The 26760-nt window shown below is 39.7% G+C and overlaps 1 long non-coding RNA gene across 1 annotated transcript; it reads right to left on the reverse strand.

Moving 5' to 3' along the window:
* Window positions 1-20567: 20567 nt before the first annotated feature.
* LOC124174128 lies at window positions 20568-23507 on the reverse strand. The gene is made up of 2 exons (XR_006868870.1): window positions 23459-23507; window positions 20568-20753 (listed from the first exon to the last, which is right to left on the reverse strand). It is a non-coding gene; the product is annotated as an uncharacterized LOC124174128 (long non-coding RNA).
* Window positions 23508-26760: the final 3253 nt, after the last annotated feature.

The raw sequence follows: 26760 nt of genomic DNA on the forward strand, positions 1-26760 counted from the left end.
GAGGCGACCGACAGCTAAGAAAAGGAAGGGTGGAGAGAAACCCGGCGTCGGCATTAGCCTGCTCATTTCGAAAGGCGTCAGGGGGACCGCGGCTTAACGTCCCATCCGACGGACGGAGTGTTGCGCTTGAAATGTCCTCCACATAGCATTCAAGCAGGGATCGGGTTGGCTCTGAAAATTTTCTGCCACCGCCGGGATTTGAACCGGATCCCATGGGGTGGGAAACCAACACTCTAACTACCACACCGACCTGATCCCCTTACCGCTAACGTAAGGAGTGAGAGTGATAATGGAAGTCATTAGCTATCAATAAAGTGTCTGCTATAAGTACAAATGCACGTAAAGTGTGATTGCAAAAACTGCCGCGGAAATAATTGCGATAGACGTATGAAGCCAATATCGGAAACACATCGTAAGTGCCTCTATTCTTCTGAGTTTTATCTTTTCTGAGGAATATGGTTTTATCTTTCGCATGGGCTCGCCCTCTGTGTTAATTGAGATAAGACGAGCCAAGAGGAGATGGAGAGCAAGGATGTTGTAATATTCTTGGTTGATCTATTTTTGTTAATTTCGCTATAAGAAACTTTATCTCATGCACAGGGTATTTCGGGAATATATTCTTGATATATCTCAGTGGTTCAGAGTTCAAATTGGAGGTTGGCTTGGATTGTTATGGGTTATTATCATCCCTTAAGAACAGTGGCGGCTGGCCCATAAGGACTCTCGGACGCCGCCCCTCCCAAAGATTAAGAAAAAGAAAAAAAATGAATACCCATTCAATTATCATTATACACCTAATTAACCAAAGTATTTTTTCAATCGAATACATCGAAAATGTAGGAAAAACACCAAAAAATAGAGCGAGAAGTTCGTATTTGTAGCCGTGGGGAGCTGGCCAGAACGTCCCAATCCAACACCATGCAGTTATATATGAAGAGTGGTAGTGGTGGGGGCTACTGGTGCTATAACGCGTCCAAGCTTGTGCTCGAGCATGCGCAGAACGACGTATCTAGTGAGTTGACATCGCCGCGCCGAGAAGCCGTATAATCTTGGTGTTGCAGTGTTGCAAAATACCTTGTTTTGGTGACCAGTTGATTTATCATGAGTGAATTATTTTAATGTAAATAGGCCTAGTTGAAGTTGATTTAATCGAGTTAGAGATTGTTTTGTGTATTAGTGAGTCATAATGGTCTCTAGATTGCCTCAAAAACTCACTAAAATACACGAAATGTTAAAAAATTTTGAGCCCCCGGAGGAGTGTGCCCCTCTCAGCATTTGGCTCACGAGCCGCCACTGCTTACGAAGTCACTTAGCCAAAACTAGAAAGATGAAAGTAGGTAATCATTAAGGTGGCTCTTTGATACAAGTTTTTATTCCACGAGGTTATTTTACAATACTCAGATACAATTGAAGAATATGTAAAAGCCACTATGTTGTCTGTGAGCAGTCACATTTACGCTATGAGGCATTGAGGAGTTGCATACCATCAAGGGGCCACGGAAGTAGTGAAGTGCAAGTAAACGTCGGCAACGTATAAAAAAGGCAACGAATGTACGACGAAAGTATCGCAACTACTGAAAAACTGCCTCAACAAATCACTCTTCTATGAGTTAATCCTAATTATAAACCTCTTTCTAAGTTCAGGTGTCTGAATAATTTAACATTGGAAAAAAAGTGGACAAAGGAAAAATAACATGCGATAATATCTTGAATCACAAATTTGCAAATTCAACTATTAACGAAAGACAAAAATAAAAGAAAAAGAAAAAGAAAAAAACACCAGCTTTGTATTACTAACGTTAAAAATAAGATATTGAAAAGAAAAAAAATCAATTAATAATAATCAAATGCCATTTTATAAATATTATTTAAACTGAAATTTATAAGTGTATCTAAATTTTATGCAAATTTATTATTGTTCAATTGTAGAGTTGTTAGATTTAAGTTTCCTTTTTCGAACAAACCACACTTAACACCGACAACGCAAACATATGTGTAAAAAATCACGTTTATTTGTAAACTGGCGCAGTCGTTGTATCGGGAGTGCTAAGGAGAAAGATTAGAAGAGTTTTTAACTGTAGGCACGTACTTGGAATTCAGTATTCACTCTCTTTCTGTTTGTGTATGAGCATTTTCTATACAAGTAATTGAGTACAAGGAAGGTTTTTGCGTGGATTTTATGTTTAAGAGGCTAGTGATGTATTTGCTTCAATTATAATGTCAAACTGAAACATTTCACTGTGACCTGGCCATTTCTCTGCAAAAGGTAAATTTGATGCTTTGAAATATCTAGACCAAGTTGTCATGGATATAAAGAGAAGACATACGTAAAGTAGACATTTAAAGATTAGATGGTTGAATGTCGTGGTGAGTTGCGTTACACCAATCTTTTGTCAAATCAAATCAATCAATAACATGCCATAATATGGCATTTATGAAAATTTTGCCACAAAATTACTAGAATTGTAGAAGAAAAAAAACATGTAGAGACCAATGTTTGATTGGACCTCCTCATCATTAATTTCTTCGAAATCCATCTGCCGTGGGCGAACAATTTCTGATCCAAGATAGGTGTTAGACCTATTGAGCCAATGCAGCGAATATGTCTTACGTGCCTCTATTTTTCTGAGTTTTATCTTTTCTCAGAACTATGATTGAAGAAACTAAAAAAAGAGTGTGCTATCTGAACCTGGGAAGATAATGAAAAAGGGTGAGATTATAAATTAGGTTCTTCACTCTGAAAGGGGCCATCATCAGAGACTTTGTACAAATGGTTAGCCCACGGATGGGAATGGTTCAGCACGAATGTTCCCTAAGCAAACGATATGTACAAGAAAATGAACAATTACCCTGGTATACGAAAGAAAAGAGAAACACAAACAAACAAAAGAAAGGAAAAAAAAATAGATTATTGAACGGGCAGTTTGGCCAGTTTTGAGACTGGGCGTTTAAAATTACCAAACGCTGTTCGGACAGTGCAAACTCACACTCGTCCATCAGTTCCTTGATGAACGTCAATAATTCTGGCCAACGGCCATTGTAAAGGAGGGCTATTTTCCCTGTTAAGAATCACTGGATCTCCTCGTTCTAAATTTGGATTTTCCAAAATCCATTTTGACCTAGATTGTAATGTGGATAGATACTCGTTCGTCCATCGATTCCAGAAATGTTGAGACATTCGTTTCACAAGTTCCCATCGGGTTACTCTGTTGATTATAACATCTAAAAGGCTTGGTTCGGGGATAGCCACTAATGGTGTGCCAATCAAAAAATGTCCAGGTGTTAAAAATTCCAATTCGTTGGGATCCGATGGCAAAGAGACCAATGTTCTGGAGTTTAATATCGTTTCAATTTTGGCAAATACGGGTGATAGTTCTTCAAAAGTTAAAATTTGGCTACCCCTGTCCTTTTTAACAAACCTTTCGCCGACTTGATATTTGCTTCCCACAGACCCCCAAAGTGAGGTCCCTCCGGGGGATTCATATGCCAAGTGATGTTTGTGATGGAGTATTTATCCGAAATTTCATTACCTTTTAATAAGGCTTTAAACTGTTTGTTTAATCCGGTCAAATACCTGTTTGCGCCGACAAAATTGGTGCCACAGTCAGTGTAAACATCTGAGCATAGACCTCTTTGAGATACAAATCTCTCAAAGGCCGCAATAAATGCCTCTGTTGAGAGACTAGATACAATTTCTAGATGACATGCCTTGGTTGCTAAACAAATGAACAAACACATATACGCCTTCTGTTGTTTTGCATTCCTTCTCAAGGATTCCTTCACTAAAAACGGTCCTGCAAAGTCAATCCCTTTGTGTAAGAATGCACGCGCAGGTTGCACACGAGGAGAAGGCAAGTCTCCCATTAATGGTACTTTGGGGCACAACGCAATTTGAAGCAAGGAATGCATTTATAAATTCTCTGCCTGATTACACTTCGGGCAGAGATAATCCAAGACTTAAAACTTAACAAATACTGTAAGGTAGCTGGCCCTACGTGTAAATACACCTTGTGATAATAGTCTATTATCAAGTGACTATTTTTGGGTAGCAACAATGGATGCTTCCGTTAATAAGACAAATTTGAGTTTTGAAGACGCCCACCCACCCTGAGATAACCATCTGAATCAAGGAAGGGATTTAAGCGTTGAATTCGAACTGAACAAGGTAGACCTCGATTCAACGGATACATGTCCTCTTTGAAGTGACATTGCTGAGTCATTCGAGTGCAAAGTATCAATGCCGAATTGATTTCACTCAATTTCAGATATCCATTGATGCGATTATTTGATTTAACCCTTGTGTTGTTAATAAATCTCTGACAGTATGCCACAGTTCTCAACAAATTAGACCACGATGAGTGACGTCTGATAAATTCCAAATCGGGTTCCAGAAATACTGTGAAGGTGGAATCTACAAGATGTTTACTTTCCGATAGTTGATTGAATTCAATTGGTTGGAAAGAGCTGATTTTCCATTTAACAAAGGGTTCCGATAGCCAAGCGGGCCCATGCCACCACAAATGTCGATAAACTAGTTCACCGGGCAAACAACCCCGATTTCCTATATCTGCTGCATTATCTTGAGTTTTAATGTGATTCCAAGTAATACCGATCGCATTTTCCTTGATTTGAATGATACGATGTGCAACAAAGGTTTTCAAACGATGGGGTGGGGTGTCTAACCATGTTAGAACAGTGCTAGAGTCTGTCCAAACAAATACGCGAGTTATTTTTACCATTCCCGAGATACTATCAAATACAAATTTTATAAGTTTGGATTACGGGACAGCTCCTAAAAGTTCCAAACGAGGGATTGATTGAGTCTTAATTGGTGCAACTCGTGTCTTAGAAAAAACTAAGTGAATACTTCCGTTTTCTGATGAATCACCCATTCGCACGTACACAGAAGCACTGTACCCTCGTTCAGAAGCATCACAAAATCCAAGTATTTGGGAAATGTAACATTCCATATTCAAAGTTGTGTCCTTTCCTATCCATCTTGGGATTTTGACAGCAACCAATGATGGCAATTGTTTCACCAGCTCTTTACAAAGTTTCAAAGTAGAAAACGGAAGTTCATCGTCCCAACCCAGTTTTAATTTCCACAAATTCTGCATTAGATATTTTGCCCAGAAAACAAAAGGGGCAATCCACCCTAATGGATCGAATATCCGAGCGATTGTGGACAAAATGCCTCGTTTGGTATTGGGCGTTTCCCATTGTCGTACATGACAACAAAATGTGTCCGACTTGGTTTCCCAATAGATGCCCAACAATTTGATTGAGGGAACTTGATCATAGTTAAAGTTCACTTCAATTTGGCAAAGATCTGACGGAAGCTCTTGCAGCACCTCTACTAAATTGGATGCCCACTTACGGACTTGAAATCCCCCCGCATTCATTAGATTATTTATTTCAATGATTAAACTCTTTGCTTTTTGGGGAGATGCGGTGCCAGTAACCAAATCATCTACAAATAAATCCCGTGAAACAACATCTGTTGCACAAGGATATCGAAGAGCTTCATCTATACACAACTGTTTGATAGTGCGCATAGCTAAGTAAGGTGAAGAGGCGAGGCGAAAAGTTACCGTATTAAGTTCGTATTCTTGCAAATCAGATTCTAAATTTGGACGCCATATTATGTGTTGGTACGCTCTCTCCTCAGGCCGAAGTTCAATCATTCTGTACATTTTACATATGTCACCTATTAAGGCCACCTTATGTAAACGAAAACGAATAATCAAGGCTGACATGTCTTGGTGAAGTTTGGGTCCCACCAGAAGCATATCATTAAGTGAAGTTCCTGTAGTGGTCTTGGTAGATGCATCAAAAACTACTCTCACTCGAGAAGTTGTACTAGATTATTTGTATACAGCATGGTGCGGTATATTGTATTTGCCGGTACCCCATCCGACCTGAGACATATGGCCTAATGAGATGTATTCGGATAAAATACAGTTATATTCATCTCTGCCTTGCGGATTCTCATTCAATTTCCTCTCCAGCAACTTGTATCGCCTAATGGCTGTCGTCTTAGAATCTCTCAATGTCGCCAAATAATCTATTTCCTTAAGCAGTAAAGGAACAACATATCTGCCGCTAGGCTTTCGATAATGGCAATTAACAAACATTTCCTCTGCTAACTCATCCTGCGGTGACACAATATGAGCCATAGGTGCTTCCTCTAATCTCCAAAAATTTTGTAGAGTTAAATCGAGATCAGATTCCGCAGATACAAGACTAGTAGAATTGTTAGATGAGTCACGAGTTGCAGAAGACACCGAGTTTAATGGTCCAATAAGCACATACCCAAAAATCGAAGGCCAGGCTGTGGGAAGTCCACTTGAACGAACCACTGCCTTATCCAACATAATATCGGAAAACATATCTGCTCCAAGTAAAATATCAACTGGCCCTGGTTTATAATACTCCGGATCGGCCAATTCTAAGAATCCAAAATGATGGCGTACTCTATCTGGGACTTGCTCCGTGGGTTGTATTGAGCTTATCTTTGGTATAACAATGGCATTAACTTGAAGCTCAGGACCCCGTTAACGCGGTCGAATAACTACAGAGGCAGTGCCCTTGGTGGATGTAATCGGAGTAGCGGCTAAACCAAAACAATTGACCAGCTATGATCTGCGAGGAATACCTAGTCGTTGCTGACAGTCCGTTGTAATGAAGCTTGCTTGAGAAGCAGGATAAATTAGAGCACGAATAGGAATGAACGTTCCTGACTTGCTTTTTGCAAGTGCAAGACATGTCCCCAACAAAACCATTGAATAATGCAAATTCATCTGGCAAGCAGAATATGAAATTGAATTTGACGAGCCATCCCCCTCGACTACAACTGATTCAGAGTTTACCCTTTCGGTATTCTTAAGAAGTTTTGTAGCCGGTCGATCATTGAAAGACTGTGCCTTATCATTTGTGGCATGAGTTTTGTGGACTACATTGTCGTAGTGAGAGTTTCGATTGCATACTAAAGTATGATGTTTATTATTACATACTTTACAAAGATTTTTGGAAAGACATTGCTTCGAGGAATGGTTTTCTCCTAAACAATTATAGCACAGCCGTTCTGTTTTCGCCAATTCTCTTCTCTTCGTCATCGGTAGAGAAACGAATTTCTCGCATTGATATATCTTATGATCACGCGAGCAAACAGGACATGATAACTTCTCTACCTTAGCTACATGAAAATGAGAGGTTTTCCATGCAAAAGATTTGGTTGATGAACTAACCTCTTTCAATGATATAGTCTGTGCGCTGTCCTTTACTCCCGATGATCGGAGAACGTTAACGTAGTCGCGACCAAATTCTAAAAGCATGTGAACCGATGGAAAGTCCACCCGGTTATTCTCAAGTTCAAAATGTTTTCTAGTGTCTTGATCCATAGCTCGAGATGCTAAATAGAACAAGATAAATTCACCCAAATTAGGTATTTTCATCGTCTGCAATGCAATCACATTTTCTGAGTATGTTTCGATGAACTTTTGCAAAGAATCCAGAGAATCATTCTTCAAACATGGATAATTAAACAACTTATCTAAATAATGAAACGCCAACTGGCGTTTACTCTCGTATTTTTGGATCAAAGTTTTCCACGTTATTTGATAGTTTTCAGCGATTAGCGGCAAACTAGTTACAAGCCTGTGGGCATTACCTCGTACGCTCGACACCAGATAATAGAATTTTTCAATGTCAGTTAATTTAGTGTTTAGGTGAACAAGACTATTGAACACATCAAAAAACGGCTTGAAATTCTCAATTTTCCCATCGAAGGAAGGCAGCGTAATTGTAGGTAAATGCACCGTTCTATCTTCGGATTCATTCGAAGAGGCTCTAGGTACCTCCCGAATCAGAACACGTCTTGCCACGGTTCGTATTTCGTGGTAGTAGCCTTTCTACCTTATCGAATGCCTTAAACTGTGGTGCATCTTCCTCATCTAACTCTAATTCAATTGTCATTTCTCGCAATTGATCCGATAATTCAACGAAGGACTTATATTGATCATCGAGTAGCAAAAACCTACTCTCAAAAAGGTCTTTATCTTCCGCGTTGCCTTCGACCGTCATGGATATTTCGTGTAACTTTTCAATGATACGCATGTTCTCTTCAAATTTAGATTTAGTTAATCGAAATCTCCTCATTAGCCTATTACTATTCTCTTTATCGGCCATGATAAATCAACTTCACTCAAATGAATATGAAACAATGTTACACAAATGGAAATGCCTGACACAAATCCAGAAGAAAACGACCAAAGAATAGCAAAAATACCAATAAAACAACAAGGAACAAATATTTCCCCAAGCACTCGCCACGACAAATAATGATTTCAAACACGATAACCAACAAAATGATTACGATGTGGATTCACCAAATGGATCCAACCAAAAAATTTGCCATTCGGTAAGCCGTATCCGGCCCGAAGGACCAAAAAATGTTTAATATTCAAAAGGATGAAAATTCTGTATTATAAATGTAATGCCGCCGAATGGTACTCACAGAAATTCGGAGGCTTCAATGCCTTGGCGAGCTGGCGCGAGATCTCTCAGGCAGGTTCTCCTCGATGACCGAAGCACACACGTTCCGTTTTCTTCCCAAAAATTGACTTCAATTCAACAATTGAGAACCTTTTGCCCTCTTACGGTGAACACACAACAATGAACAAAAGAAAAACAAAATGCACCACTCGGCGGCAAATACAACATAGGAAGTTTACCGAACAATGATTTTATCTTTCGCTTGGACTTGCGGAAACAAACCTCTCCGTGAATTGAGATAAGACAAGGTGCGTTGAAATCAAGAAGGTTGGATTACTCCAACCTCCCTGATCGAAATTAATAAAGCTTGGAGAAAAGAGGCCGACTTTTTTTTGCTATTTAATCAGTCTCAAGAATCCGGACTGGTGTTGGTTGATTTGTTGTTATCAATTTTGCTTTAAAAAAAACTTCATCTCACACAGAGTATTTCGGGAGGAAAATAAGATCGCAAAAGTGCGATGAGTTACAATTACCAGTTTTGTGGACATGGGCGTACCCAGCGAGGGGCAGGAGGGGGCAACTGCCAGCAAAAATCGCCTAAGTCTTTAAGGAAAATCGGACTGGATTGAATCGAAAATTTTCTTTAATATTAGTTTAAGACATGTAACTAAAATGTTTTTTAAGCAAATAATTTAAAAAACGAATAAAGCGCTGCTATAATTGTCTTAAAATGTTGGTTTCATTCACCTTTTCCATGCTAAAATGTTGCAGCTTGAACGACCATGGTTTGCCCCCCCCCCTAGTTTTGATCCTGGGTTCGCAAACGCTTCTCAGATTTACTCTCGTATTTCAGCCACCGAAATGGTAGAGATTCTGGAAGTTCTAGCCAGTAAAGTTCTGTCGATATTTTCATATCATTCTCAAGTGTGTTTCATTCCACGAAATTGAAAATGAGTAGCAGCCTTCGAAACCATAGTTCAGCGAATAAATTTTTTCAGCGGAACTAGCAAGTTCTCTTTCATTCATGATGGATTGGTCCTACCTCATCTCACCTGAAATTACGTTTAATTTTTGCTACCATTGAGAAACTACTAAGATGTAAAAATTTAGTAAGAAAGTGAGACTTCGCACAAGGAAGAATGAACATTTCTTCTCCGCTAAATAATTCCAGTTTCAATCATTGATTTGAGACAATACTGAGCCAGACGTTGCAATATAATGACCGCACATCATCTGTGTTTTTACAAAAATATGGAATTGTGAAAATTATTGTGGATGAACGAGAAAGACGATAAAAATTTTTGTTTTTTTTTGCCCACGAATATTTTCACAGGTACCAATAAAATATGAGTTAATGAATAAATATTTTTGCAGTGAGAAATATGTTATCAATATGAGGTAATATGGCGAAATTTTCTATATAAATTATTTCGTTCCTCAAAAAGTAATAGAAGCTACCGCTATTCATTCCACCCAGAATTAAATACCTGCTACGATGTTGTGGAACGGATTCATGTACTCTTATTAATGTCAAATCATGTCTTATTAATCATGAGGTTAATTTGAGAAAAAGACTTTTCAAAGAAATGGTTCACGTATCTAAATCAATTAACAGCCGTAATAAAAAATAGACATTGAAAACCTTAGCAAAATTTATTTTTATTTAATTAATCAAAATTAATGGTAACTAGGTTTGGTAATAGCTTAGTAACACAATGTCAATAAATATGTGCAAAGCTAAGGTATTGTGGCGTTACGTCGTAAATCTAGTTGATTGTTCACGTAAGCCCAGGCATAGGGAAAACTCCAACCGTCGCGTCGGTCACAAACTGGATCAGGGAAAGACTCCACAAACAAGAAAAATCAGCTCACAAGAAAAAGGTAGCCAAAAATAATTTACGAGTTATTATCGTTCGATATCTATTCAAAGTAGAGTATTCAAAATCAGAAGTATTACAGAAAACAATGATAGTAATTCATGATCCCAAAGGAAACATTACCAGCAGAATAATTGCTCTAAATTTGCCATGTCTCACTAGACATGCGTCCACGACCAGGCCACGAGCAGAAGAGAGCTTGCCTATTGCAAGACGAGACAGGATTTGAGGGGAGGGGTTTTTTCAAGCAGCGGAGGGGGTACCCAAGGCGAATTCAACTGCTGCGCCACTGCCCCTGGTGACAAGCTGCTCCGCGAAACAACATCCCTGGGTTTGAGTGAACGGCATACCAGCCAGAATTCTCCCCTCAAACTTCTGGGGGGGGGGAGGGGAACACTAAAAAATGCCACAGTATGTCAAAATTTTTGTATATTCTTTTCTTATTTTTTAAAATTATATAATTGTAAAAAATTCTTTCGTATCATTTATTTATGTAACAATATCATATATCATTGTATTTTATTTTGTTTTCATGTTTTCATTCATAGCCCTGATGATGGTTTTAAATAAACTGAACCGTTGGCTAACAACTTTTTTGCATCATATACATTTGACCTATACTCCAAGAATTATTTTATCACTTATTAATATCTCTTACCGCGGAAGTGGTATTGATCCAATGACGTGGTTTATCAATAATTGTATGGGAAGCGTTCTGGTATTTCCCAATCGGCTCCAAGAGTTGAATTCTTCCGACGTTTGAACACGTAATCGGCCATCGTCTTCAAGGTTAGAGTTCTGCTCTAGATAAGCGTCCTGATGCTGTTGGTTTCATCATACCTTTTTCAGCCTGGGTCAATTCCAAATATTGTATTTGAGATCTGTGGGCAGTTTTGTACTTTTAAGCAGTCTTCGAAATCAGGTAAAACTCTGCGATACTTTCGTGTCATGTTCGGTCTATTGATGGAAAAAATTTCGGTCTAAAATGATTTTAATCGAAATTAACAGCTCGAATTTTAAACAGAAATAGAAATTTGGACCAAAAGTTCCATTTATGGAAAACATCAACGGTTCTTTAAAAAAACAGTTTGAACAATAACAATGTTATTATGTATTCGGAAAAACTCAAAATACGTATTACAAATTGAGAAAAAATCAACTTAGAACACTTGCGAGAATAATTATTGGCAAAAATTTACAAATCAACGCACATTAAAATTCTAGGATCACCGCTTGGATCCATTTGTCTTCAATAAAATGTTTTAGAAAGATCAACTGATTGCGATTCTTTCTTACTAAATTAGGGCGTGCTTTCCAATTTTACTGGCCTTTTGAGAAAATTCTTTCACAAGGGACGGATTAATTTATCATAGGGCGTTAGTAACGCTGCTGAGATCAAACGAAATGGTCAAGATCGAATTTGAAAAATCGATTTGGATCGAAACTCGAAGATCAAGGTTCGATTTTCTCGACCTTTTTTTTATTTAAAACTCGATTTCCGATTTTAATCAAAATCGATTTTTCCAACCGTAGTTCGGTCGTGCACCTTCGTCGCGGCAATGAGGAAACCTGCTTATCTTTGCGATGCGGCGTTGAATAAGATTACGCGTGGCTCTGTGTGCTATTTAGTCTTCCATTTCAATTGAGTTCCTAAGTGTATTTTTCCCTTCTTTGGCATGGGTTTCTTTGCAGGCGAACTTTCTCTTGTAGAATGAGATGCATTCTAGTCATAAATATCGCTTTTTTATCGCTTCAGATAGTTCCATCATGCCCGTTACAAAAGTTTCGTGTCAACTTACATAGTTGGCTTTTTATGTGATGTGAAAAAAGAAAATTCAAGCTGTGATGTATTACCTACTTTAATGTGGCATGCTATTACTTTTGCCCCTAGAGATATATTTGTACTTATCCCAGGGGTTAATGGTAATAAAACCTTGACTCCCCCATCAATGAATGCATATGTCAGTTTCTTAATGCGAAAAATGCCAGATGGCCGCCTTAAAGATAATTGTTTTAATTTTTCTCCCAATATATTTGTGACTGTAGGGGAAAATTGTCCACCCTATTCCTAAACTTCTAGTAGTCCTCGTGAACTTCTCTTCCGAAAATGTATTTGCTAAATATTAATTCTTCATGTTTATATTTATTGAAGGTAAACGGTGTTAAATGGTAGAATGTTGAGAAAACGAGGGAGAAAGAAGGTAAAGAGTGGGCCTTTTTTTTTAGATAGAATGAAGGGGAGTAGGCGCTAGGAAGGGTGACCTCCCCTTTAAGACTATCAAAGGCTCCGCTGGGCGGTGTCATGGAACGATCGTTTTCGCAGCAGAATCCTTGGGGTTCGGCATTGGAAAGTAAAAAAGGCATGAGGATCTCAGCTGGTGTCTTTCTGGGAGGTTTTTGTGCATGAGTTTCAAGAAAATGACCCACTTCTTTGAGGGTTGAACGCTTTTAATAAAAGAATGGCCCCGATCGAATCCAAAGAAAATTTTTAACGGATTCAATGAAGCGTTCACTTACCTCGGCTGAGAATACTCTGTAATCTTAACCATAGACTATTTGAGGATCGGCGTCTTGAAGCATAGCTTAAAAACGATGATCTCTGAGCGTTAAAATCCGTATAGTTTCAATAAGCTTACCCCGTCGCGGGTAATTCAGCTCCTGATGTGCGGAGGCGAACTCCGCCGCGCAATCGAAAAATCAGTTTAATTTCCGGCGTCGCAAACTTATTTCAAAGATAACTGCATATAAACCTTGAGAAATATTAAAATGATGCTCCGATGTAAGTTACCTTGCGTGAATTTGCCGGAAGCTCATTTGAAACTCGTACTCAATGACAATGAGGAACTTGCATGGGTCGTAGATTGCTCTAAAAACTATTTTGAATAAGTCAAATGGATACATTAGCTCGCAAAAATACCTTCAGTTTCTCCATTCAACATCAAAAGAAATAAAAAAATTGTATTTAAAATCGAGAAAAATTTCTCTGAGCCGACCACTGCGCGAAGACACCCGAGCGTTGCCGAGGCCAGGCGTGACGTCATAGGTGCCTAAACAACCGTAGGGAGTAGGGAAATACGCTGAGCGCATGGTGTAAAATTTGTTTTGAGGGAGTATTTAGCCGCTCATCGTCACTTTATTTTGTTCTGTTATTCTGGGGCAAGTTTTCCTATTGCTATTGTGCCTAGATTATTACTTGGGATATTAATAATGCGGCATCGGGATGATGAAGTACAAGCGTTTCACTTCGTATGTTTTAGTTATCAGAAAAATGGATGATAACGTTGCCACTCGTTCGAATAGTACACCTGAAATTCATCTACGTCTACATAATACCCCGCAAGCCGCCTAAAAGGCGTGTGGCATGGGGTGTTAGGACACCAGCCTTTTTTTAGGACACCAAAAATTGATGCCACGACCCTCATGGGATTTGTTAAGACAAATTATTGCTATACGTCGGCGGAAAATCGAGTTGTAAAAGAAACTTGTAATACTGGAGGATAACGATCGTAAGCTGTGCTGTTGACATTAGAGTAAGCTGTGCTGTTGAATTTGGCAACGCCGGATTAACGGAGAAGGTAGTCCTATCCGTCCTACGGTACGAATTCACAGCAAAACAGTCTGCACACAATCCACATGTGAGATCGCGAATCGGTTCCGCTGCCAACACACACTCAAACTACAACCTATTTCAATAATATAGGTAAATCCATAAACAATATACTAGCATATACCATAAAAATATAGTGGGAAACAGGCAAATACTCTTATCAAAAACTGGATGTCACTATCACATTATCATATTCATCACGTACAACTTACAATAACAGAACTCGTTATGATGAATACAACTATTTATTCCCTGATTTAAACCCTTAAATTAGCCCACACAAGTGACACAGGTGACATTTCTCACTACTATTCGTTGAAATAATGGAATAACAAACTTCTTACACAGTTTTTATTTCAATAGCGTGATCGTGAAATGTCATATCTACGGTGAACAACGGAGATTAGCACGCCACTGACAATTTTTACACTACTGTTAGACATTTATCGATAGCGTAATAGCACTTTTTACAATTCAATCACGATGGAACACTGATAACTCTTGGCCGATATTTTTCAACCTTGTCAAACGTTGTGCATTACAACCACTGTCACTGTGATTATTAGCAGTAGCCTAACGGGAGATGTCACGTTGAAAATAACACTATTTTGGCACAAAAATGTTCCTAGATGTCTCAAATCAGCGATCAAAAGCTGCATTGACTGGAATTCACCCCATAATACAAGCACAGACAGTCCTAAACGACGAATTCTCCGGTACCTACAAATAAACGGATGAAGTTATTGCATATAAAAGCTAAGCGGACATTAGTAAACATCAAAATCGTTCTAATTACATACTTAAATGAATGATATGCCGTCGATAACATCAACTTACAATTAACGTATCCCCCTTCCAATGGCCGTGGCTCAGACTCCTACAACGATGTTATTTAGGTATTATCAAATTTTTGGTTTAACTGCTCCAGTTTTATATTTTATGCCCTTACTCAGATATTAATATTATAAATAATGCAAAATACGAGGGCTTCCAAGCCTCTATCGTCGGATATTTATCTTTAAATATAAAATAATCAACACGTCTAACAAACGAAGCTCTCACAACTGCTGGCAACTATTACAAACAATCACAACAATAGCTTCGCGTGATGTTTAGGCACCTTTGACGTCATCGAGGCTTCGTCGGCAGTGGCTTGGGGGGTGAGGGAGTTTTTCCCGCGCTTTAAAATTCGTTATATTTATCATTAAATATCTCGCGAAGGAAAACTCAGATTTACATGCGGTTTTCTTTGTTGTATTCAGAAAATAATTTTCTGTCCGCCTATGAAATAAAAAAAATTCATGCAAGTTCCCCATTGTTATTATCACATGATATTCCATCATGTATCGTCTGATACCGTGGAAATTCGGGTTTTTACTCAAGGTTATATTTTCCGTAGCCTCTTAAAACGTTTCGATGACGCCTGCCACACCTTACCACGTTTAACCATCAGGAGATTTGAAATACAAACAGCTGAGCGTCGGAAGGTAAGCCCCCAACTTGTTGAGTCTCAAGTAACGGAACCGTAAGAATTGAAATTAACCGTACCTTAATTTATTGCTGTGGGTCCTTCGTTCCGCTGGACTGCTATCCTGCTGGCAGCAATTCCTTGTTGTCTGTTCCCGCCCTACTGCTATTATTCTACTTTCCTGGCCGTAGGTTTGCGGAATCGAAAGTAAATCTATAGTTATCGCGACCGATCGACAAGTAGGTTCGGGCGAACTCGGGAAAAAAGTCGGTCAATGTAGATAGAAAGGCTTCTATGTAATTTAACCTAGGCGGTCTTCTTTTGATGCCCAGTCTAAAACCTGGCACTTTCCGCTCTTAACCGACTGTCTCCGATGGGCGCTTTGTCTCCATTGCCAACCGCCGCTGGGAGGTGATAGATAAAGGAACTTCGTCGGAAGCCTTTATCTGAGGATATTGTTTCTTTATCGATCGGGTGGTAGATTAGGACCCGCGTGTGTTTGTGCGTCGCCGTAAGAGACGCCGACGCGACGTTTCGCGACGCTGCCATGAGATGAATTCCAGGAAAACGCTCTTCGTTTATCTGAGCTTCTACGTTTTCCTGGTTGGCAAGGGGAGAAAGCGTGCCTTGCTCCGCCATTTTCAATGCTCCGTATGTTTTCGTTATTCGGAATGGTGAACGCATCTTTGAATTGGTAATGATTCCATTGAATGGGCCTTAGTATGGCCGTTATTAATTAATTTTCATGCGGTACTTTTACGCTCCGAGAATCGTGAGCATTTTCTTTTCCATTCTTTTCTCTAAGAGCAGAATGATGGCTGATATTGCTCCCCTTATACCAGGGGTCTTCAGCCTTTTTTTTAATGCAAGGACCAAAAATCGATTACGCATCGTCTGGAGGGCCGCAATGCTTCTCCTCACTTTACCACCACATCAATAGAGTAAAAATGAAATATTTCAAAGTTTCTGAATTTTTTTTCTGAAAAAGAAAACTTTCAAAGTGCAGTAATCTTTATTTGCTAAAAAGTTCAATCAGTCAATGCTATTTTTGACATTGTTTTTGACGAGTGTGTCGCTAAATATTTTATGTTGAGTGACGCGAAACAATATTTTCTTTGGCTTCTTGGGGCCGCAAGTAATTAGTCGGCGTACCGCGGGTTTAAGATCCTTGCCTTATGCCTTAGCTGTTTTCTGAATCCGCATTTGGTCATCATTCTCGTACTTTTTTACTCTTCGTCATATTCCTTCCTTTATAGATGATCCTTCTCATTGTCTTCGACGAATGTGTTGTCAGGCTTATGGTCAATAAATGTTCACTGTTCTCTGCTCTTTCTTATCTTTGGATTCAAATGTTCCTCTTTAGAAAAGACTCCAATTGGAATCCTTTGACATCTCACCTGTTGAATACTTATCACTTATGATATTGTGTAGCTGTTTCGACGTCTTTTCTCTTGCATTTTATTAAATCTACTGAAATATCTTCAATTCAAAATGCTTAATCTTATAATAATACTTAATAATTATACTTCGGGGCATCTCTGACTGCCATATCAAATTCTGATCTCGTCACATGTATCCATTTTGCTTTTATTTTCGACAACATTCGTTCTTAGGGTGTTTCCTTTTGTTTAACTTTTCCGTATTGTCTATCAATCCCTTGTGTTCCTTTTAAATAATCAGTTCTCCATTTTTGTCCCACAGGGTATTAGATCTTACGCTCCTTTCCTAGAAGTGGTTCCTCGCAATCCTATGGGCGGCCTCTACTTTTCCATGCGCAAGGTTGTTCTGTACGCCCTTATAGATATTTTTCTTCCACGCTTGTCAAGCCTTCCTCGCTCTACGGCCTTCCACGTTTCTTATTCTCTTCTAAAATTGCTGTTATTTCTCTGTTTTCGAAGTTAGTACCGTACTTTCTTCTTTATTCAATGAGATATAAGACTTTTTGTGGAATTCATGGTGTTTTCAAAGCGACTCGTCTTCTACCTAAAACTTCTTATGCTGCTGCCTGTAAAGCACTTCTAATGGTTTTCCAACTCTCTTCCACTGATTTGTTGGTCACATCCTTCCCTTATCTTTTTCAACCTGCGAAATGCTTTATTTAAGCAATGCTCGCTTTCATTATCTGCCCTGGGATAAGTAGTTTTTTAGTTGTTTTTTTTTACCATGTTTACTACTACAATGTAGCCGATTTGGAATCTTCTTAGATCTCCTGGCATTTTCCACTTGTATATTCTTCTGGAATTTTTGAATATTGCTTTGGCAACCGCTAGCCTTTGTTCATGGGAGAATCGAAGTACCCTCTCCCCTGTTTCATTTCGATTTCCTAATCCATATTTTCCGGTTATTATTCCGTCTCGGCCTTTGCCTTCGGCGCTATAGTCACCTAAAATAATAACTTTTTTCACCTCTTGCATGCTTGATTACTTCCGTGATATATTTATTGACGACTTTTACTTATTCATCTTCAAAATATTATGTAGGCATGTAAACCTGGACCACTAAAGTAGCCAGAGGTTTGGTTTCTATATTCACCATTACTATCCTTTCATTAAACTGCACTTATTGTTAGCTTTTCACACGAATTCTTGTGCTTCTTCTAAGAATTATCCTCGCTCCAGCGTAAAAATGAAGCATTCTCTTCTGTATCATCATGTAGCTTCCACTCCAAAATTCTCCTTCTTGAGACCACTTCATTTCGCTGACTCCGAATACGGCTAGGCTCAATCTTTGCATCTATACCTAGAAGTTCTCTAGCGTACCGAAGATACGAGGCGATTTTACGTTCCGTATTTATATGATTGAAATTCTATAATATTACACCGATGTACCCTCTCGAGTAGTCCCCACCCGGAGATTAGAATCAGGAACTAGTTCATTCCCGGAATATTTTACTCGGGAGAATTTCAACATGCAATGATGTAGAAAAGGGTAGTTTCCTTCATCAAAGAAAACGGAAGGCATTGATTGCGATTCGTTACCCATTAGTTACCCATTACCACATTATCGTATTCATAATATACAAATTATTTGGTTTTAGAAATCCCAGTTTAGACGAATGGAAATGGTAAATTTTAACCGCATTTGAAAAAGGCCAGATTGGCGCCCAAGGGATGCCACTCCACGTGACATTATAGGGGCCTCGATGCTGTACGAGTAGTCAGGAGTTTTACATAGTTTGATATTACCAATGCAGGCATGGGGCACAGAGCTCAGGGAAATGTCCATTAATAATCATCTATTAAAATTTCCTTAGGTCGGAAAGTTTCCTTCGTTTGATAAGATATTAATAATCCTTATTAAAGCCTAGCGCTACCTGCTAGCAGGGTACTCCTACCTGCTAGCAGCCAGCATCGTATCAGCGCTCAAAGCCTCGCCCCAAGGTCACCTCACTTGCGACAGCGGGAACCAGAATGACGTCACACGGGCTTTTCCCGGCATTCCTACTTAGCCGTCGCGTTTTCGCGCGCTTGAAATAGATTACGTCACTTAAAAATCTAAAAGTGTGAAATACGTACTCCAGGAGTAATAATCTTTCGATTTAGGCAATAAGAAAATAATAGGAAACCACCCTATTGAGTGGAAAAGTTGCAACTCCTCGGGATAATGATGTGGTGGCTTCCCTTTGCCCTCTACATCGCAGGACTATAGCCCTTAAGGTAAATTTTGCAACCACCGTAATGAAATATTTGTCGCTGTACCGACCAAGATGGTCTCCACCCTCACACATTTGAAGAAGAGCTGCTGGATGATGAGAGTCATAATTGTTGGCGGCCTGAAATTGCTAAGTCACGGCATCTTCACAGGTTTCGGTATCAGTTCAATGGGTGACCTTACCTAAGGATTGTTCATTACCGCCTCAGAACGCCGCGCCATCACTACCGCCGCCAATAGCGCCTCAGAACCCACGACTGCTGAATCGACGAGTGTACTCGCCAACCTCTGTACTTAAAGGTTGTTCAGCCATGTGCAACCCGTTGGACGCATTCGGAATGTTTAAAGTTGGGATAGTTCAGTGGCGAGTTCAATGCACCTCTCACAAGACAATGAAGCAAAACAGGGAGTTTCCAGGGAGTTGTCATTTCCGTGCAGGTCGTATGAATGAGCGGCGGTAATTTCTGAGTAAATATGCTATATTAAAAGTAATCGCTGAATTTTCTCGCGTGATCCTGAGGTTACCTACAAAGCTCCCTGTGTTCCCTCTTACACGAGCCAGAGAAAGTTCAGTTCACGCAAAGAGCGAGTGTGGCGATGTCTGCTGTTGCTGCTCGCTGGTATTCGGCTGTCTTCATCAGCAGGTCTCGCTGGCCGTATGTAACGCTGTGGCGATAATGATCACTGTAGTCTCTTGATTCCTTTACTTCCTCAGCGGATGGAGTAGACTTACTCGCCGAGTTACACGGATAGCCCGCTTTTAAAACTCGGAAAAAGAAGTTCGGGATGGTTCTCGAATGTGAGAGAGTAGGGACCGGAAGTTTATTTAGACCAAATTTAATATTCATATCCTGCACTACAATATCTTTCTTTGCTCCAGCATTGTACTGATGAGATTACTCCGTTGATATAATTTCCGACTGAATTTTCCTAATGGATCAAATCTATTATACTGACATGCCAGTCAAATTGTCCGACAAAATTCCTGTTGTCACAGAAAACTCATAATTTAAATGACTCAGTCACACGTAATTAATGCTTTTATTTGTATTTTTAACGCCATAAATTAATTAACAAATTAGAGGGGCCAAAGGATAGGTACAACTCATGAATACTTATCATCAATCAAGAAACTGCTGGCCAAGTAGTAGGGTTGGCACTCCATGAAAGCATCAATCTTTTTTGATTCCTACGTGGAAAGATTTTACAAAAAGGAGAACTGGACACGTATAAAGGTAGTCCCTTCATTCTTAGGAGAATGAAATTTGAAAGGACCGAGTATTAAAAACAATGAAACATGTTAGATATTATTGCTGATCTTCAACTGCCTTAGGCATCATTTTGGGGAATAGAATGATGACTTGAAGTAAATATAATTTTTTATGCTATCCATTCTTTTTAATGGTGAAAATTCGTTATATCCCTGATTTTTGACACATGGTGTCATTACCATAGGTCAAAACTTCCATTCTTTATGAAGAACTCAGCTTCGAAGCGTTGTAACTAATTTTCGAAGTTAAAATGAGTGGACGATAGATACATGTTTTATTAATCCAGTTTCCAATCTTCGTTTGGTTGATGATTGACTTCCATGGTGATTGCTCTCATTAATGCTTGCTTTTCACATTCAATACTAAACTTCGAAGTACATGGAATTCTGTAAGGAAAAGATAACAGTGCATCAGTGGAAACGGAAATTTAATTTAAGATATAATCCTACCGGAGCCGTACTGCACGAATTTCACAATACCGTGGAGCATTAAGCCTAGTTTTTGCTTAGAGTCTACTCTAATGGTTATCCCTGTTTAAAAGTTCCGAAAAGTGGTTTACGGTTGCCAAGAACGGTAATATTCTATGCAGGTATAGCAGTCAGATTCCTTGGGTCTTCGGTCGGATGTTTACATTGAGGCTGGAGGCCATCTTGTATGCAACAGAGTATTTAAGCCTGAGTTTTTTTTACTGTTGATTAACCTTCTTTGCGGCTTTGAGCAGCGCAAATTATACGCAGTAATGATTATCGCTGGTACTAAACTGTGCTATAACTCTGATCCATATTCCGTTCTAACACTACCGACTTCGGAGGACGTCAGAATTAAAGACCGCCTCAGAATCTACTGGGCCATCCTATTACCACGCATGCTGTACGCATCGCCAATATGGTTCGGCACCATAACCAAAGGAGACCTGAGGAAGCTGGAAGTGGTTGCCCGGAGAATTCTACGAAACATCATGAAAACACCTCGCTCGCTTGGAAACGAATGCCTCTACGAGCTTGCAGACAAGCCCACCCTGTCCTGGAGGATGGCAGAGGCAGCAAAGGAGTTCTTTCAGAGAGCTGCTACCAGCGACGTCGACATCATTAAAAACTTCTCAAACATCGTCCCACGATGGTGGGACACCTACAGACGGCCAATTTCATCAACCGAATTGACCGAACGCCAACCCCCGAAAGAAAATAAACACCGGCGCGGGAAGCCGCGAAAACCAACAGCAACAACGGCTGAGAGCCCGACAGGGCGAATAGCCGAACCCGTTCCCCTGAGAACGGGAAAAAATCCACATCTGCAGGCTGTTGATTACCTCAGGGGAACGGAATATGGATCAGGGTTATAGCACAGTTTTAGAACCAGCGATAATCATTACTACGTATAATTCACGGTGCTCAAAGCCGCAAAGAAAATTCGTGGTGTTGTCAATTTACCGGCATCGGAATTCTTTCGGCGAACTCGACCGTTTCTTCGCAGGAAAAAGGATGCCATTTACTTCCTCTTATCTAATTTCCAATATTGAATGCAAGCATTACGATATCGTATTTCATGTTCCCACCGAAGGGACAGCACATGAAATCCGAAAACCGCATTGTGTACTGCGCATGCGCTTATGTGAAACCGTTAACAGTTGGCGGTTAAAGTTTTCGGCTAACGGTTTTACGCAATCGTGCACCCGTCCTTAATCACCCATGTACTAAACACGAGTTTGAAGTTCAAGTTAACGTCAATCGAAAACTCTGCTTTATTTGTGGTGGATAATGACGAACAGTGACTATCACCATCGGCTAGTTCAGGTTGTCTTTTGATATAGAGAGTTGCTTCAAGGTTAACGTGGTGGAATTCAAACTTAAATAATAATTTAAAAAATGAAAACTTAGTGGCAATCTTTGGGGATCGTGGTGGCTTAGTGGGTAGAGCAGGGGCGCAGCTAGGATTTAAGGCTAGGGGGGTTTCAGGCGCAACTAATACTGGGGGATTTGAGGGTGTGGTATACCCACCAGGGTAAGTGGGTGCCTTCCGCCAGAAAAAATAAGATAAATGGTTCAAGATGGTGAGTTTTACGGCCTTATGAGGGATATTTTGTTAATCCTCACACTATTCTATTCGCTATGAAGTAAAATAGATGTAACTTACAAATTTCTCTGAGCTCTGGGGGGGGGGGGGGGGGGAGTTATCCCCCAAACCCCCCCCCCCCCCTCGCTGCGCCATTGGGGTAGAGAACCTGTCTGCTGGCTCTTGGGTGCCAATCCAGGGCGAAACATCCTAAAATAATACTCGAGGTACGAGGTGGCCCTGGGAAAGCAACTGTCCTACACTACCCTGAATGTGTGAAGATCATACGCCTGTGGCCTATTCCGAGGTGAGGTCTACCCTTCAACTAACCAAACCAACCCTTGGGTTGGAGTGAGTGAGTGGCAATTTTCCGCAAACACTTTCAGACGATCGTGCGGTGGTGACGATTACACGAAACCGGCGCATTGAGACCGGCGTGTGAAGAAAATGCATACGGAAAATTACCACTAAGTTGTAGCTTATTTTAAGTCTTCTGAGGCTATTTATGTCTGTGTTAAAAAGGAAAGTGTTTTATTCGATACTTTTAGCTCTGAGAAGAGCCCAGGAAGACTCAAACTTTATATGTCGCCTAAAAACGTGAAATTAGTATGATAATTAAGGCCTATAAAATATTTCTAAGTTTTCATATTTGCGATTCAAGGATTGTTGGCGATTGATGGGTAAATTTTCAGGATTAGAGATTTTTTGAAATGCTAACATGATTACAATTAAACATTTTGGTTTTGCTCGTGCTTTGCGGTGGTGATGGCATCGATTTAAAGTAGGAACAAAAGTGGACTTTTAACACTTCCTTGGGTTACACCTGGGGTCACCTGTAGTATACGAGCTAACTCCTTCCGAAAAATCCCTCTGCTCGCTGTCATTTTAGAAATCCGACAGCCAATCATTGCCAAAAGATTCTAAGCCAATTACTGTCGAGATAAGTTTGAGTGATGTCCAGAGTTTTAGTCATATTCTTTCCATGAATTTTGGAAGAAGAAGAATATTTTTTTCTTAATGACTCAAAGCGTGCACTTACTATTAAAAACGCCGCTGCTATTAAAATGGCTTTCATGCGTACGTCTAAGTTAATTGGAAAATAAATTCCAAATCTGTCGGCATTTGCAACCTTTTCTGTGGTAAACCCTCTATTCTCCTTCGATATCTGCCCAATTTTCGTTTTTCCATCTTCTAACAGCACCTGTGGAGAGAAATTGAGCATATTATTAGTGATAATTTCTCAATTCACAACCAAATAAAGGATGTTTATGACTTTAACTTTTCCCTTTATGACAATTATTCTATGGTATTTATTCTTCATGACGTCTATTTTTTGACTCTCGTTCATTTCATGGTGTTTTAACTGAAAGTCTGACGTTTATTCAGATGTAAAGTTGGAATGAAGAATATAATCCGAGAAGTTTATGCGCAGTATGTGGTTATAAACATATCCATTGATCATGAAACGCACCATTATATTCACAACGGCATGCTGCTGGCTGTATTCGAGACCACTATGGCTTGAGTTTTTTTTCAGTTTCTGTTCAAAAGGGTCTTTGACCGTTCGGAACTTATTAATTCAATTATTTTTATTGAAACGGTCCGCAAAAGTAACATCCCACCAACTGCCAACGTTAACTTTGTTCGCCGTTCTTATCCTAAGCACCAACGACGGACAAATGATGAATCTTCTGTTTAGATGTGAAGCTAGAAATGGACCGTGTAAATTCAAATGCAAACAATGGCAAGCAATATCTGTCGCAGGGTTCACACACAGCCTTTAAAACCTCAAAACCGTGAATACGCCGTGAATGTCGTATACCGTGAAAAAAACCTGGAAAAAGCCGTAAATTTCGTCCTAAAGCCTTAAAAATTTCTCATACTTCATTTTCCGACCGTAGAACTGCGATTGACAGATTATAAGAAAAATGGATATTTCATTGATATATCAAGGTCAGTCACGTGCAGACATGGCCACGGAGTTATCTGGACACGTATATTTGAAGCCCAATTATTGGTCCGCGTGCCATGATGAAATATTGACCTTAAGCCTATACCAAAGCAGGAAGACTTGTAACCAAAGTGCTCATTAACATTTAGGAAAATTCAGACACTTCTTATTTTTCCTGGCACCCTGGTCTCTCCATTTTCCCACTCACAACGTTTAGTATTTCTGATATTTTTCATTGGAAATTTACCCGCCTTGGACGATTCATTTTAGGCTCCGCGGAAGTACTACCTTCCTGACTTAACAGCAGGGCTTAACCTAAATCACCTTAGAGTGAACGTCCTTATGTTGAAGTCCTGCGGCTAAGACCGAGGGTAATACCATAGAGTAAGTATATATATACCATAGATTAAGTAAGTATATATATAATATACTTACTCTATGGTAATACATATTTCCGGTGAGTGCGAATTGAATTGTCGAAGGAAGGTAAATTTCACAGTCCAAATGTCTATATGTTATCGTCTCTAATTCCACATTCAGACACTAGATTCTATACTCTTGATAAAGAGACGTATTACAATGTATAAACACAAGGTAGGAATGCGAAGAGAAAGACGGCAGATTCGCTAGGTGAAGATCGATATGTCAAATGTATGTCGGTAAACGCAAACCTCACTTTCTTTTTTTTTTGTTCGGTCTGAGGTCAGAGCGGTCAGTGCTCGGTTGGTAAACGTAATGATGGTCAGTGCTCACCCTTTTGTCTTAAGGCTTACGTCTGGCCAATCAGAACGCGCCCTGAACACGATTGCTTTCAGTGCAGCGTCTAGATGCCCGCAAGCGAACGCAAAAGCCGAACTCCCTGTGGTTCGATGAACTGATGTGGCCAGCCGCGTGACCGCCGAGAAGTCAATGGGCAGAATTGCATTCGCTTCGGGTAAAAATCTCCTCGGAAGCTTTTTTTTATATAATCATAATTTCATAATTTACGCCTGAAGATGATGATAATTCATCGGAAGCCGGGTCGCGCTATGTAAAAAGGCAGTGGTATAAGTAACTGTGTAATATCCAAGAAAACTTGTAATGGAATACCACAAAGTTGATAATGAGTTGGTGAATATTTTTTTCTCCTCGGAAGCCCTTATACTTGCTTTCACCCCAACGCTTCTCTCCCAAAGGGTTTCTTGTGGTAGTTAAGTCAGAGAGTCGCGAGAGAGAGAGAGAGAGAGTTAAGTCGAAGGAGCCTGAAAGGGTATTCGGGTATTGCGTTCACTTGCAGGCATCTAGAGTCTCGCCCAACCGGAAGTGAGCTGTAAGTAATTCAGTTGATCACAACCGTGTGTCCAAGCAATGCAAACTGCGGGAAATTCATGGCATTCCGAAAAAAAATTAATAGCAGAGTGAATATCGTGTTTAAGCTTCAAAGAGTAAAATATTGCATATTGTGTTAATGAATGAATTTAGTTTGACGCTTCCTAGCTTACAAGAATAAAGGAAAATATCAATATAATGAGTGGCTAACTCCGACAATATTTTCGTCAAGTCGTTCTATGAAGATGAAAATATTTTTAAAAATAGACACATAGTTATATAGCGCGTATATAATGTGATTTTCGAGCGTGAAATGATACATTTCCCAATTTACGGCCTTACAAACTTAAGCATAAAATACCTATAAAAACACGAATATCGAATGCAAAACATGATATCGTTACTCAACGTTTGATTTTGATTTTTTGTCTTAAGTTTAACGTCTCGATTGGAGACAATCAGTTTTTTCCGGCGCGCCGTGCGTACGAATTATGTCTTACGGCTTATGTTTGCCTACCTCCCATTGTAGACCAGGCCTAAGACTAATGCGTTACCTTAAAATCCACATCGCCGCGATGCCGACAGAAGGTGATGTAAGGTCCTCTAATCCGTAGAATAACGTCTCCCGATATGTCCCGAATAATGAACTTGGGTATCCCTAGACTCCACTCTTGTTCCACTGTTCCAATTAACGTTCCTTTAGGCAACGACACCTCAATTTCCTAAAATAAAATCATAGAATCAGTATGGTCGAACGACTGGATTAGACCATTTGACCGTCAAAAAGACAGCCAATGAGAGAAGAGTTTAGATGCCTGTTGGATAAGGTGGGGTGAGGTACTGGAGGGGACCACTTATGAAATAAATATGGCGGCTTTTGCTTACACACGACTTGCTTTGAACACGGATAATATTCTGCATTACATTTTCATACGTAGGAATGCACGCACTTTCGATGGAAATTTTCTGTTTACTCTCTATGTATTCGTTTAAAATAAAATATGAGTATTAAAAAAATCGCCACCAAAATCCGATGGCGGCGCTGTGATCTTTAAAATAAAGGAGTAGGATGGAAAGTCATG

Source organism: Ischnura elegans, chromosome 2 (genome assembly GCF_921293095.1).
Source record: "Ischnura elegans chromosome 2, ioIscEleg1.1, whole genome shotgun sequence".
In the NCBI taxonomy this organism is placed as follows: Eukaryota; Metazoa; Arthropoda; class Insecta; order Odonata; family Coenagrionidae; genus Ischnura; species Ischnura elegans.